The sequence below is a fragment of the Spinacia oleracea genome, chromosome 3 (assembly GCF_020520425.1).
Source record: "Spinacia oleracea cultivar Varoflay chromosome 3, BTI_SOV_V1, whole genome shotgun sequence".
In the NCBI taxonomy this organism is placed as follows: domain Eukaryota; kingdom Viridiplantae; phylum Streptophyta; class Magnoliopsida; order Caryophyllales; family Amaranthaceae; genus Spinacia; species Spinacia oleracea.
The window spans coordinates 27132796-27145298 of record NC_079489.1 but is presented as its reverse complement, the minus strand read 5'-3'; the positions used below and the strand labels follow the sequence as shown (position 1 = coordinate 27145298).

Below are 12503 nucleotides of genomic sequence, written 5' to 3'. Positions count from 1 at the left end.
ATAAACAAAGTTCAATAACGCAATAAGTTTGGTGGAAGCAAACAATTCTTTATGCACATTTAAATGTAACACTTAAACAATTAGTACACGCACGTTCATAACAATCAACTTCTTATCATTGACTAGCTACTAATGCACATATAATTCTATCTTATATGCCCTTCTTATACTACCCATCTCTCATAAACTAAAGCATTGAAATAATTTAATTAACAAAGTAAAATGACGATAATATAAGAAAATTATAACATAGAATAATAACATGAATAAAAATATAAAATAAATAAAGTAAAATAAATTAAGGAAATGCGTAGCGAATAAATTAGAAAGTAAAGTTATTAATTCGAAAAAGATTTATATTTTCTAATAACGAATTCTAACTCTTGAAACAACTAAAAAAAAAATTGAACTTCTTTAAAAAAAAACGTACTCATTTTTTTTTGTTTTTTTTTTTTTTGAATAATAAATAATAAGAAAAATATAAATGTCGAAAGTATCACTTTAACTTTAATAATAATTTGATTTCGAACTTAAATAAGAAATATTATGTTCTTTCAAACAAGATAAAAGGAAATCGGCCCCCGAAAAAAAAATACCAATTTTTGAACACTATAGTATGTAGGAGCTCGATTGTAAGAAATTTATTTTAAATAACTAGATAGTTAGGCGCCTAAAATTTATTAACGTAAAACCTTAGCTTCTAGATACCACTTTGTAACACCCCGACAATTCTCTCTTTTCTAAAATAACTTTTAAATATAAAACGTAGAGAATTATCAAGGCATTATCGCCCGTGTGAAAACGTAACGGCTTATTCAGAATTTTGCAGCGGAAAACATAAAACTAACTGTAGGTTTATAAATAATCATTTTCAGAATAAATCCCAAAAACCAATCAACGAAAAACAAAGTTAATGTTACTAATTCAATAAGTTTTAGAGTCCACTTAAACAAACCAAATCCAACTTAGAAAATCAAATGAACTACAAGCTCTCTAATCCCGATCCCAATGATGCATCATCTTCAAACCTGTAGATGGGCAACGCTTATTGATCCTTAGAGACTGCTCACCAAAGATGGGTCATCACAGGATCAATAAGGCATAGCCATGATCATCACACACAAACAAAGCACGTAATCAGCAAAGCTGAGTACTACATACTAAAACAATAATAATCCTAACATGATACTATTAAACGATCAATCCTAACATGACACTAATGAACATACATAAGGGCAGACAAAGCATGATAATCTGACAACCATACTTAACTAGACTAGGCTAGACTGGGCTAGACTTTTATAACAATAATATTATTTTAATTTAAATAGGCAATGGACCGAGTTTTCTAGCTAGAAGTCTTCACTAAGGAAGACGAGGTACGGGCGCGACTCCGTAACCTCGGTGACCTGCGATATCGAGGAACGTTTGACTAAAAATAGGACGCGGTGATCAATCCGGTCCGAATGAAAGGCCATGGGCTACCACCATGAACCCCAACTCCTGTTTGTCCGTCACTTTAGACGTGCACAGTCTAAAGCTATTGCTACTCAGTTTCACTTTACATGATTTACAAATTGACACCCTGTTATGACTCAACAATCACATAAGGCATGCAACTCACATTTATTTACAACTGTTTTTATCTTGGAATTGAGTAAGTGAACACAAAGGCATCAAACAAGACTCATTCCAATTAACTCCAATCTTTTCTTTAATACTGATCAACCCCTGTATATGGGTATAAGGTTTCAACTTACTAAATAAGGTCCTCCGCCCTCATAAAGTAGTGAAAAGCTAAAAGGGAACAACAATCAACTGATCTGAATTATATACTAAGTAATCTAGTGTTCCCAATCAAACATGTTTGCATCAATCTTCCATACTAACATGTTATAATCCTCAAAATGCAATATAAGTTTAATATGTTCATCCAACAGTATCAAACATGCAATTTCAACCTGACTAAGTTCATCAACAACATTAACATAACCAAGTTCATCAACAATTCAACATGGTTTCAACAATTAGCACACATTCCAAGCACACATGTATGTACGTACCTTGTGTAAACAAACAGCGAGACCACTTTAATAATTCAAAAGTCGCCTACGGAGAATTCTCCACCTAACAACAACCAATAAAATTCTCCAATCAATTCTCTAACAATTTACAGCAACACTAACGTACTCTAAACACATCCCAAACGTATTTAGAACATTCTCCAATATAGAAACTTAACTAATTAACCTCCAAGCATAATAATAATAATTATATTAAGGATCCCAAATCTTAAACTCCAATAAACTTCCCTTTTTAAATTTCCAGCAATCTAAAATAATTAAAAACTTGCTCAAAATATATTCAACATCTTTAAAATCATAAAAATAATAACTTTAATAATATATAATTGTTCTATTATGATTTAAAGCCATTAAAACCTCAAAAGTCACATTTTACTACTTAAAGGCACTAATTTAACCAATATAATATAATATGAAAATTAGTAACTTTATTATATAATTCGTATAATCTGAAATCTATAATTTAAATCATAAAAACTATAACTTTCATTCAAGAAAACATAATTCGAATTAATAAAACATGATTAAACCCTAATTTATATTTTAATCAACCAAAACTGAAAATAATTAGTTTATAATATCAACACCAAATCTGAAAATCATATTCAAACCATAAAGATTATAAATTTAATTCAAGAACATCATTAGAATTAATCAACATAATTAAAACATTTAATTAACTTAGGGTTTAAGAAAATCAACCAAAAAAGAGACAAAAGGGTGGATGGCCGGCGTTAGGGCAGGCGCGGCAGCGAGTGGGCGGCGAGGTGGGGCACAGCGGCGCACGGTGGTTGAGTGTGGCTGCCGCAACAATGAAAACGAGTGAGAGGGAAGCAAGCACGAAACAAAACAGAGGAGGCCAGGGGGGGACGAAAAAGAGAAAGAAACACGGGGAGGAGAGAGAGTCTTACCGACGATGGAGACCGGTGTCGGGTGGTGGCTTGGTCGCCGGCAGGAAACAATGGTGGCAGCTGTGAGAACCGAAACAGATGAGGAGGAGAAGGACAAGAATTTCGAAAGAAGAAACAGAGGGGAGAGGGGAGTTACCGGCGACGACGGTGAGAGCAAGGCGGCGCGGCAAGAACAACCACGAGTCCGCGAGCAGGTGGTGGTGGTGCGCTGCTGGTGGTGGCTGAGCAAAGAGAGGAGCAGGGAGGAGGATCGTGAAAAGGGAAGGAGAGTTTGAGATTTTTTTTTTTTTTCTATATCACGTGAAGTTGAGGGAGTGTTTCACATGGGATTGAACAAGGGTGAAGGATTATGGGTTATTTGTTTTGGGCTTTATTAATATGGGCTAGGATTAGAATTGAGTTCGTTTTAGTCCAAAATCGATTAGGATTGATTTCCAAGTTCAAATGTGTTTTCGTAATTCAAATTCTTTTCAACATAAAATTCTAAATTATTTTTGATTTCATAAATCGTTGAAATATTTAAAACGTATAAATAAATATTCATTAATTACATTTTAATTTCTAAAATTCGTAAATTCTATTTAAATATAATTAACTATATGTTAAATATATTAATAAATTTTATAAAATTACGGGGGATTACAGCTGGCTTGATGGTTCTTCATTGAAAAATGCGTAGAACCACTCTTGAAGCAAGAAAAACGTCTGCTAACTTGATGGTCCTTCATTGCAAAATGCGTAGAACCACTAATGTAGCAAGAAAGACTAGATCACATAATAAACAAACTCGAAAAGATCTTATCATCATATCTCAAAGAACATTCGATGAAAAGGATGTTAAGATTGGCAAAGCATGATAACTAAACCTATGCAACAAGTGAGAAGCAACACTCACGTTGTAGCACTGGAAATCAAGCATAGCTTTGAATTCCATGAAATGTTTTAAAGATGGGTTAGAGGCCCATGGTTGTAAAACATTGGGGTTGAACATTTATCATATATGAAATGTATTTTCATATTCCATTTAATCTTGGTTTAGTATTAAATGATGAGTCCCTTCAAATTTGACGAAATATTCAAGATAGACTGTCAGGACCAGTCCTGTGACTAAGAAATGTCTATCAAGTGAACTTGAATGTCAAAGGTTGAAAATGGTCCCTAGTCGGAGTTTTCTATAAAATTGGACGCATAGAAAACGTTAGACGATTAGAATGCAAGATGATTAGTAGTTCTGTTTCTTGAACTATGTGGACATGGCAATGTCATAATCATTTGCATAGATACTTACTATGGGAAGACTAGTATCGGACAAGACCTATGAAACTTTACTATAAGAGATGAAAATCTGTCATAAGTAAATTTCATTAAAATTATTAGACACTAAATCCTCAATACCTGAGTGATTTGAGATTACTTGTTTGAGAACTGGTTGCTTTGACGTTGACCAACCGTCGCACCGTAAAAGGAGGCTATAAAGGCAACGCTCAGGTAATCACCTATCAAACGAAGTCTAATCTCAAGATCGCAAGATTGGGATTGTCCTCCCATAAATCGGGATGAGATGCTTAAAAGTTGTACAAGGCCACTCAGAGAGATAGAAACTGTGAAATGCATGGCCGTGCTCGGATGAATCATAGGCTATGATTATCTGTCTATTTGATCAGTTGAACTCTGAAACCGAGAAACACCTCTGGACATAATAAGGATGACAACTCTTACCTTATGTTCAAGAGCAAGCATCGAGCGACAAAGGAATTAGGAAATGCACACTTGTCCCTAAGGACAAGTGGAAGACTGAAGGAAATAATGCCCTTGGTCCAAGTATGCATTCTATGTTAAGTCTAATAAATGCGGTTCAGTATTAATTAACAAGTTAATAATTTAGTGAGATCAAGTGAGCTGAATGCCTAGCTAGAGGCCGCTTCAGTTCAAGTGGAATTAATGATATTAATCCACAGCTTACTCTTGACTGAACCCGTAGGGTCACACAAATAGTACGTAAACGGATCAAGTATTTAATGGCATTAAAATACTCCATCTATGGATATTCGGAATCGACGGATCTTGGTTTCAGTGGGAGCTGAGATCGTCACAGGCAAGAAATGAATACTCCGGAAACGATGATATTGCCGGAAACGGAAATATGGATCGTATCGGAAATATAAATATTATCCAAGTCGTAGATGTTGCCGGAAACGGAAACATGGTACGTATCGGAAAATATTATCGGAAATGGAAATATTACCAGAATCGGAAATATTGCCGGAAACGGAAATATTGCCAGAATCGGAAATATTATCGGAATCGGAGAATAATTCCGGAAACGGAAATATTAAATATTTGTTCGAAACGGAAATTGATTCCGTAATCGGAAATATTAAATATTGTTCGTATCGGAAATGAATTCCGGAACCGGGAATTTAATCGGAATCATATCGTACGAATTAGCATCGGACGAGGCCTGCCGGACGAAGGCCCAGCACGAAGTTGGGCCATCGCCCAGCAAGCCAAACGCGCGCCCAGCCAAACGCGCGCCCAGCCAAGGCAGCGCCCAGGCCCACCGCAAGGCAGGCCCAGCGCGCGCCAAGGCCATGGCCTCGCTGCGTGGGCTGCTGCTCGCACGCACACGCATGGGCGGCCCATCGTGGCTGCCGTGTGTGTGTGAGTTTGTGTTCATGCACGATTCCTAAAACTATTAGAATTAGTATATGATTAAAATCCTATTCCTAAAAGGATAAATTAATTAATTAGAGTTCTTGTAGGATTCTAAGTTTAATTAATTCGTATCCTACTAGGATTCCAATTCCCTTTCCATAACTCTATAAATACGTGCCTAGGGTCACATATTTTCAGAGATTAATTCAAGTATTCAAAGTAGGGGTGTTCATTAGCGGGTACCCGGCTTATCGGGTACCCGAACTAGCGGGTACCCGCATTTGCGGGTACTGAAAAAATCGGCCCATGACCCGACCCGGAATAACCGGGTACCCGATTAGCGGGTACCCGGTTATTCCGGGTCGGGTCACAGGGTACCCGGTTAATTAAAGTTGTTATATTTTTTTAGTGTTCATGTAGTTATACAGTGTGAACATGGATTAAAGATATCATATAATCTACTAATCTAACAAAAGAAAGGAAAAAAGGCCAAAAAAACACCCCTGATTATTTCAATTGAAAAGGATATGATTATATCAAAACCAAAAAATCTACACTCCTCTACATTTCACTCCATGCTACAAATTAGATTAAACAAATCACATTCACTCCAAGCTACATAAGAACATCTTCTAGATTATAAAAAGTAGAAAAAAAAATTTAAAATCAAATCTCATTACTAATTGTAGCCTTTGTGGAATATTAATCGTAATCCTTGCACAAGATCGACAACCTCGTACAGACTGCAACGATGGTGTAGCTAGTGTGGTAAGAGGAGATGTGGTGGCACGAAATGAAGCTTGTGCGGTGGAGCAACAAAGCCTTTGGAGCGATGGATCTGGTTTGAATGTCGCCTTAGAGATTGGTGATGAGTAACAGTGAGTTTCATGGACAAATATTAGTGAGTTTCTTTGAGATTGTGAATGAATTTGTGTGAGTTGGAATGGAATGAAAGAAGAAGAACGATGTGCGGCTGGAAGAAAGGAAAATGAGTTGAGTAAAGTAGTAAACCCTATACTGACTTTAACTCCTCTTTTTTTAATAACGGGTATTCGGGTACCCGATTTCCAAATAAAACGGCCCATGCCCCGACCCGAATACCCGGCTATTTTTTCGGGTCGGGTACCCGGCCCATTTACTTTTTAAAAAAACTGAAAACTACCCGGTTTATTTGTGTCGGGTCACCGGGTTGGCGGGTCGGGTAATGCGGGTCGGGTATTTTTGAACACCCCTAATTCAAAGTGAGTTTTGAGAGAAAAATTCAGCCATATTTCTTACCTAAGAGTGCCGAAAATTCTAGTACCTTAAGGGCGATTCTAGTTGGTCAATCTTAAGGCGGATCCGGACGTGCTGTGGACTATCTACGGAGGGACGACACTTGGAGTCCTAAAGACTTGTTCTTGTTCGGTTCGGGCGCAGCTAGGGAAGGCACGCAACAAAGAGTATGCATCTAAATTATGCTATATGATTATGTGTAAATAATATGTATTCCTGGCTTAATGGTTGTTTCCGCATGATTTATGTATTATCATATGTATCATAACCTAACACTAGCCACTTATGAGACACTAACCGACGGGCAATAACTGGAACAAGCCCCCAAACAATAGTATATAGCAGATGGTGCTATATCCTAACTAATCAAAAACCCGGCTCTGATACCAATTTGTTATAACTACTGGGGAATCAAGTAGGAAATAAAAATCCACGAACATAGCCCAAGTAAGATTTTATCCTAAAACCAATTGGCAATTGGAGGAATAACCTATTTAGGTTATAATCTAGAAGTGTTTTACTTTCCTTTCTAACAAATGTTTCGCAGAATCGCAGGTACTTGTAAATAATAACGCACGAGTGTGGAGTGTACTCGACGAGTGTCAATGTCTAATACAACTCAATATTCATAATTTTTTTACAAGTGGTGCAATAGTTACCCTTTTATATTGTACACCAGGGTAAAAGTTAACTCAAATTATTTAAAAGTTACTAAATATTGTACATCATAGTAAAAGTTAACTCAAAATATTTAAATGTTATCCTTATATAGGTAAAAGCTATCGATTTTTTAGTGATAAAATTAATAAAAATTATGTCTTCAAAATTACTAATTATATATAAAACTAATAATTTAACCCTTTAAAATGTTTATGCATCAACTTTTTCTTTTATAATATAAAAATTGATCAAAGCATATTAAAAGTTACAAAAAACTAGGTAAAAGTTATAAAAAGCTGGGTAAAAGTTATCCCGATGTACAATAGATTTATCGTACACCATGTGCATGCATGTAAAAGCTTTTGCTAAATATTGGTCAGGGCGATCACGAATGTATTGCAGGTAATAAGAAATTAATATTTTAACTGATGGGTGCATTAAGCTACCCTTTCAATTTAATTTAGTTATTTTTAATTTTACACAGTGTTGTTTGAAAAACTCTCTTGTTTTACAATCCATGAGAATAATGATCGCGACATCATAAAATACCATGTCCATGAGGTTTCACGAAACGCACCAAATACCATCATGTTTTCAAAAAAAAAAAAACAATATACCTCTATTTACACTTAAGTGCACCAAATATCCCTTTTTTTTACAGTCTATTAGTGCTTCGTTAAGTCATGTTTATAATTCACCAAATACACCTATTAGTGAACTTATTGCACTATATACCCCTATTTTAAACTTGTTGTACCAAATATCTAATTGGTTTTTAAAGTGCTAAATTAGCCTCTAACGACTATTTTTTCTGAAACCTAAGAACTAAATATAGCCGTTAGGTTCTTTGTGCTTATATAAGTACATTTTTTTCATTTTCCCCTCTTTTTCTTTTGTGATTTTCTTCTAACTTGCAATGAGTTCTCATTCAAAAATCGAATCCTCTTCCATCCCTAATTTATCATACATAAGATTTGCTAATAGAGCTGCTTGTGGGAGAAGATTTTCCTTAAGGAGCCCGAAAACGACTAGAAATCCACAAAAGCATTATTACAAGTGCGATCCATGTGACAATTTCACGTGGTGAAAAGATATGTTGAGAAAAAACATGAAGAAGTGCAGAGCATGCGAAGCAAAGATGAAGAGGGGCATGAATAAAACAGGGGAATACATGAAGAAATTAGGGAAATGCATGAAGAATTCAAGCAATTGAAGAAGAAGATGAAACATCAGAAACAACGAATCAATTTAGCAATAAAATAGGACTATTAATGTTTGCATTTCTGATTTTTCTAGCAATGAAGTAGAGAGCTTGTTTGTAACAAATTTAAAGAAATAAACAGGGATTATATTCCATAAATATTTTTCGTTGCATAGTAGTTTTACAAAAACACACCGACTACTTTGTATGTGCACAAATGCCACTGAAACTGCACCAAAACTGATTGTTTAAGCATTGGCTTGCTCACAAAAAATGATTCTAACTGTGCACCTAACTGATTGTCTGATGTTAACTTTTGTGCTCCTACACTTCACAAGATGTGTACTATTTATAAGCACAAAGAAACTAACGGCTATATTTAATTTTTTAGGTTTCTGAAAACTAGATGTTAGGAACTAATTTAGCACTTTAAAAACCATTGGGTATTTGGTACAACAAGTTTTAAATAGTGGTATACTAGTATAGTACTCGTGCGACGCACGGTTTATAATTTAAATATAAATTTGTATGAAATTTGGTAGACAATTATCATCAATACATAGTTTAAAGATATTCCCCAACTAAAAAATAATTAATGATGGATAAATTTGTTATTGCTCATTCGATGTCTTACTTATTCAAACAATTAAGAGTATATAGATAAAATTATTTTCATTCTCATTCACCACTTGTGTCAAGCATAAAGTTACTCACACGCCCTTTACTTTGATAGTTATACCCACTTAATACTCGCACAATCGCCCGTCAACCGCATTACCCAATCACTTAACACATATCTAGACCATTTATTTTATTGAATTAGAGATGACTTTGAGGCGGGGCAGGACCTGCACACCCGCACCCGCCAATAATTCTTATCTTCATACCTCCATCCATGATAGAAACGATACTCACCCCTCTCAACACCCATCTCGAGAGGTACAAAATAAAATTCATCCTCCCTTCATCACTCCCCTTCCTTTCAACTAAATTTTAAATATATTGATACAAGTTTATTACGAAGTATCAAAATTGATTGTATTAGCTATAATATTGGACAAAAAAAATTAAAAGTGATATACATAATTAGGATTGGGTGTGTGTTCTCAAATCCTATCAATTCAAACTTTCCCCATCACCAAGGTGGGTACATGTTATCCTTATACCCATCAACCAAAAATCTCTTTTTGTTAGTCAACATTAGTCAATCATCTACATTTAACTTTGTCGTCAGACCAATCTAAAATCCAAACTCGCCCATCATCAAGTGTGATTCACCATTTACATACATAAATTTTATTTTGCACAAAATTTTAAAGTGATATTGTAATTGTAGACACCTACTTTTGTCCCCATTCCCGAAAGGGAAGGTTCGATGATGAGAACATAAATCTCCACTTGACAACGCATCTCCTATAAAATAACGAATCTCAATTCCCCTTTTCATTTCACCCAAAACCTGCTATTTATAGAAACCTGCTATTTATGAAAACCTGCTAAAAATAGTAATTGCCGTAATGGTAGTTGTTAAAAGTGGCAAATCATAAAAGATAGAAACCTGTCAGAATTAGGTGTTGCACTCCAACATAAATCCTAAATGAGATAGAAATTGCGAGAGAATCCTATTCCTAATATGATTCGAAAGTAAGAGTCACGTATTAATTAAAATCCTAACGAGCCTAGAGTTCGTAACGGGCCCAGACGCATCCCGTCACAAGGTTAATACGCACTAAAAGACTCAATTAAATCTCAAATACTCCGGATTCTAGGAATCCGAATCTGACTAAGAAAAACAGCCCAGATCCTATTTTCAACGCTTGGCTCTGGGCGCCGAAATCTTCGGCGCCCAGGCCTGGGCGCTGAAAATAGCTGGTACGTGTTTTTTCCTAATTCCTCGTGGATTAGAGTTCTACAATTCTATCTTTCCACGAACTCTTTTCTATAAATAGGGCCTTAAGTTCGACGTGAAGAGGACAACAACACACAATTATATTTCTGAGTATTGACTCCAAACCCCTAAGCCTAAGCCTCACGCTGCAAAACTGATCACGCGTTCTGTCGCAATCGATCCATAAATCGAACAGAACGTATCCTGTCCCATAATTTGAGATTCGTTAAATAAAAGGAGAAATAGCAAAGTCAAAGTGGTTAGTTTTCTGAGAACCGTGACGCACCTCTCAAGGGTGCGTCATAATGTGTCCCTCTTCCATGATTTAATTGCTTTCCTCGCCCTTTTATGAACTGTTAAACTAACTAAATCTGATTGTTCGATCACGCTTAATAAATATGATATTTTTGGGAAATTGGATTATCATGCTAGGTCCCTTAAAACAATCTAAATCAGATAATCGCGCTCGATCTAGTACTATATGTTGCATATTATTAAAATCAACTCAGATTAGTTTAATAGTTAACGCATGTCCCTTCAATTATTTATGCTGAGCTAGTAAGGATATCCTGCCTCTGGAGTTATCGAAGAGCGAGTACTCCTCTTGGTAGTTACAGTCCCCCGAACCCTCAATCTCTACCCTGCGGGTGTACGTTGAGCGATCCCCACCACCAGGGATCACAAGGGAACCTACGGCCGTCGTGGTCAAACATAATTGCATTCCCTTTATGTCACGATAACCGGGTTTTGTCAGTTTTTCTCATTGTCGTTAAAAACTGAATGGCGACTCCTATATTACTAGTCAATTGGGTGTAAACTCACAGGAAATCCAATTACACTTGATTTGACAAAAAGAAGCGTCACACCCACGAGGGACGAGGTCACGCATTAGCCTCGTGCTTTTTCGACCCCCTCACAGTGGCGACTCCGCTGGGGATAGTGAAGGAAATACTCGTGCTTGTAGGTAATCAAAATAGCCGAAGGGTGAAACGATCCTAAACTATAGAAGTAACATACCTAAACTAAAAAAGTACCTCATCTAAAATTATAAAAAAAGTAACCTGTCTAAACTATAGAAGTAATACATAAACTAAAAAGGTACCTCCCCTAAAACTAATCCGTATAAAAAATGTAACATGTCTAAACAATAGAAGTAACATACCTAAACTAAAAAGGTACCTCCCCTAAAACTACTCCGTATAAAAAAAAGTAACATGTCTAAACTATAGAAGTAACATACCTAAACTAAAAAAAATACCTCCTCTAAAATTATTAAAAAAAAGTAACATGTCTAAACAATAGAAGTAACATACCTAAATTAAGAAGGTATCTCCCCTAAAACTACTCCGTATAAAAAAAGTAACATGTATAAACTATAGAAGTAACATACCTAAACTAAAAAAAAGTACTTCCTCTAAAATTATATATAAAAAAAAAAGTAACATGTCTAAACTATAGAAGTAACATACCTAAACTAAGAAGGTATCTCCCCTAAAACTACTCCGTATAAAAAAAGTAACATGTATAAACTACAGAATTAACATACTTTTTTTTTTGTCAGTAATTTTTTATTAAAGGCTTCACGGGCCAACAAACTCAGGAGATACAACACTACAAAGAGACAAAACGGCCAAAAGAAACCCCCAAAGGGCTAGACTTAGCACCATACTCACCACCTAGAAGTCTAACAGAATTATAAGAAGCAATAGTTCGTAGTTTCGTACATAGCCAAGAATTATCACTAGAGAACAGAGGGCTACATACATCTACTCAATTACAAACCTTCAAACCTTCAAACCATGTTTTATCTATGTTTGTAACGTTATGAG

The 12503-nt window shown here is 35.6% G+C and overlaps 1 long non-coding RNA gene across 1 annotated transcript; it reads right to left on the bottom strand.

The window, feature by feature from the left end:
• Positions 1 to 774: 774 nt before the first annotated feature.
• LOC130470263 (uncharacterized) lies at positions 775 to 3625 on the bottom strand. Its single transcript, XR_008930253.1, has 5 exons — positions 3132 to 3625; positions 2996 to 3055; positions 2787 to 2885; positions 2064 to 2127; positions 775 to 1062 (listed from the first exon to the last, which is right to left on the bottom strand). It is a non-coding gene; the product is annotated as an uncharacterized lncRNA (long non-coding RNA).
• Positions 3626 to 12503: the final 8878 nt, after the last annotated feature.